Source organism: Lathyrus oleraceus, chromosome 4, assembly GCF_024323335.1.
Source record: "Lathyrus oleraceus cultivar Zhongwan6 chromosome 4, CAAS_Psat_ZW6_1.0, whole genome shotgun sequence".
Classification (NCBI taxonomy): domain Eukaryota; kingdom Viridiplantae; phylum Streptophyta; class Magnoliopsida; order Fabales; family Fabaceae; genus Lathyrus; species Lathyrus oleraceus.
In genome coordinates, this window is record NC_066582.1 from 223036170 (window position 1) to 223040305 (window position 4136).

Genomic DNA, 4136 nt, shown 5'->3' on the forward strand with positions numbered 1-4136 from the left:
AAATAACCATGTTTTATAAGGGATGCGCCGGAGGAGTTGGCGCATCCCTTAAAAAATTTTGGAGCCTTAAAGGGAGGCGCCAAAGGGGTAGGCACCCTAGTTAAAGCCCCCATAAGGGAGGCGCCCCTAGGGTTGGCGCCCTTGTGTGCACCTTAAGGGAGGCGCCCCTAGGGTTGGCGCCCTTGTGTGCCACTAAGGGAGGCGCCCCTAGGGTTGGCGCCTTAGCCTCCCACTTTTCTATTTTTTTTTTAATTATAATTATTTATAATATTTTTTTTTAATATTTCATATTAATTATTTAATATTAATTATTTAATACGTAATAAATAAAAATAAAAATAAAATGACTTCATTAAATATATAATAAATGATTACATTAGAATGACCAAAATCCTAATGACCCGCCCGATTATAACGTCCCCCGGTTCCACATCCCGGTGCGTTAGGTTGTCTCCGAGGTCTCCCACGATTTTCTTGAGGTGTTTGTGGTCTTTGGGTGCTGACCTGATCGAGCGATGGCTGGTTGGAAGGTCCGGCAGAGGTTCCGGCGGTATTCGAAAGATGTGTCATCATTTGCTCCCAATACCCGGAGGGGCTGTGGCCAACGGCGCTTCCGTAATGGAGTTCGGTGCCCATGTCATCGTAGTTAGGGCGTTGGGGTTGGGTGAATTGGGTGAATTGGGGACGGTATAGTTGCCCAAATTGGGTCATTGAGTCGTTTTGAAAACGAAGCAATGGTTCTTGGGGCGTACTATAGTTAAACAGTGGTTGGGTGTTAAATGGTGGGGGGCTAGGATGACGTGACCCATATGAATCATCGGTGGTATAGACGGTTGTGGTTGTGGGGTTTGGTTCTTGGTTTTGTGTTTGGGTGGGTGGTATGAAGGGATTGCGACGTTGGATGGTTCGTTGTTGGGTGGTTGGCATGAACGGGTTGCGATGTTGGGTGTTTGGTTGGTTTGAGTATGTGGTCGGTTGATGTTGTGTGGTTGGTTGTTGGGTTTGGGTGGGTTCACATTGGTGTTGGGTGGGGAATTGTTGTGGGACGTACGATGACGAAGCAAGTTGGCGCGGATCCATCAAATACCGCGGCTCAGATACGAATTGCTGAGTTGTTACAGACCTAAACCATGCCATATATTGTTGAGTCGGTCTTACACCTTGGATGACTGGTTCGTTCAGGATGTGTTGTCGTCGATTTCTCCATTGACGACACATGTCTTTTGCAAAGTCTCTCCAGTCCGAATAATCCCACTGTGCATCGACCCTTTTTTGATGCCAATTCCCCAAACACGTGGGAGACTCTGGGATATGTTGTACCATTCCGAACTGCAGTTTGACCCTGTCACTTTGGTGCATTTCAACTGTAGTGAATCGGATAATTGGTGTCTTCGCTGTCCAAACTGCAGCATCGTCATGGTTCACATCATGATCCAGACCCAGATATGGCCTCCATACAAACTGGAAAAAAATAAGCTTTGGTTAGATGAGAAATAATTTGAGAACTATTTTAAGATTAACTATAGTTTGGTAGGAGTATTACATCATCATGTCCAATGTGATCCAATAGATTTCGATAGACTACAGTAGCGTGTTTCGGACACCTATTGTAGTTCATTCCCCTTACTGACCACCTAAGATAAAAAAAAGGAGTGAAAAATATTATTTACTGTTAATTTAAATAATAGATATAATTAACAAAATGGTAAATAGTAAAGTGGTAGACTTACTTGGTTGCAAAGGGGAACGCGAATGGACGCTCATTTTCTGGGGCGAGCGACGGCATCCTAGACCACCCCCAAGCTTGAAGCAAATAAGCACATGAAAAAAAAGTACAGGTATTCTTTTTTGCATTTTTACACAATGCACTATATAGATGGGCCAACACAGCTGAACCCCAACTATAAGTGTTTACCTTATTGATGTTGCGTAATAAAGGTAAATACATTATATTCACATAATTACCTATACTTTCTGGAAACAAAAAGTTACCAAATAAAATCATAATATAACACCGAGCTTTTATTATCTTCTCATACTCGATTGAATCTTCAGACAGTACTATACTGTTATAATATTGTCTAAGGTATTTTAAATTTATACCTTGCCCCCTTGCTTGACTGGATGTGTCTCCCTCAGGTTCGTCGTCTAACAAAGGGGCACCCAGTAATTCATTGCATATGTCGTTGACATGGTTAACTTTCCCATTGACTGTCTTTCCATCTATACGAAGACCCAACAACATGTACACGTCCTCAAGTGTGACGGTACACTCACCAATCGGAAGGTGAAATGTGTGGGTCTCGGGTCTCCACCTCTCCAACAAAGCTAGGATGAACTTGTAGTCCACCGAGTACGAAACAATGTTTAGGAGATTTCCAAATCCACATCCTCTAATATATGGTTCTATTAAAGGATCGTGGGGTACATATTCATGTACACGACATCTAAACCGCTTCGGATCCTAATAACAAAAAAACAAAAATACAATTAGTAGAAGAAATACATTCTCAAGAAATATGTACAAGATGTAATCCATAAATAGAAACTAAAAAGAAAGAGATTTGAAAGGTATAACACAAAGAACATATGTATTACAAGTAATCCATAAATAGTAACTAAAAGAGAGAGAGATAACATACAAATGTCGAGATATTCTCGATTGTGCCTCTGTGTTCATCGCCCATAGTTAACAAAGACATGATTCGATTTTGCAAAGCTTAAGTTTGTTAGATGAAAGAAATGTGGTAGAAGGAAAGAGTGTGATGAAGATGGTTTGATAATGTTGATATGAGAGGGTATTTATAGATGAATAAATGAGTAGGTTTAGAAACTATAATGAATTATGATTGGTTGCATGCAAAGGCATATGAGGTTAAAAACCTAGTGAATGACAAAAGACAAAAGACAAATGAATGACACAAAGTGAATGACTAAAATGGCATAGCATGGAAGGGAATCACGCAAAGTGAATGACAAAAGTAGTAGCATAAGGGAATCTAGTAGGCGCATGTGAAGAAATCACATGCAATAGGAGGAGGAGCCCTTCCTAATGGCGCCTACATGTGAAAAATCACATGCAAGGAAGGGGCGCCCTTCCTCTAGGCGCCTTAGTGTAAGGCTTAGGAAGAGGCGCCCTTCCTAATGGCGCCTATGCATTATTTAAGGAAGAGGCGCCCAAACCATTGGCGCCTATGTCCTTGCCAAGGGAATGGGCGCCTATGTTCAGTGTTAGGTCACAGAATAAATTAGGGCACAGAGATTCTTGATTCTCTCTGTATTGAGTATTCTTTACTCTTCCCTCTACAATCTTTTCACTCTTCCCTCTGCGTGGAAGTACAGTCAAGTCTGTTTTCAGTCTTTCCTTTGCGTGCAAGTATAGTCAAGTCTGTACAGACTATTATGAATTTATTAATGCATTGGCCAAGTATTTATGTTGTGCGGTTGAACAAGATTTACAAATCATTTAGTTCAATTCCATTCAACACAATGTCTTCCACACAACAATATATGATCAGTGCACATGTTGGCGGTGAAATATTTGATCATCAGTTGTTCGGTTTTTGTTTTCGAGACACACAGGTGACTCGTTTTACAATAAATCGGCGATCAAATTTTTCACACCTAAAACAAAGAATAGAAAAGAAGTTGCAATCCAATAATGTCGGTCAGATCATCTATAAAAATCCAGTTTGTTTTGCAGATAACCAGATAAAATTCTATCAGAGGAAGATTCGAGATGATGATGATGTTCAACATATGTTTGGCAGTCACGAACAATCCGGTTATAACGATATAGAGTTGTATATATTACCACATCAACAACAGGAGTCCCAGTACATTAATCAGTCACAAGTGTTTTGTGAGACTGATGACGAACAAGTTGAGGTGAATGTTCTCGACGATGAAGAAGAGGAACCTGAGATCATCGTTGATTCGATGGTGAACGCTGAAGAGGAAGAGGAGGCAATACCAGTAGGTCATGTATATTGCCCACCCCAACACATGACAAGGTTAAATTTGGGTTCGGATGAACCTTCGGGAGATGTATGGTACAATCCTTACGTGCAAATGCAAGGATCTCTGAAACAAGGAGACACATTTCGCACAAAAGAGGAATGTGTAAAAGCCATAAA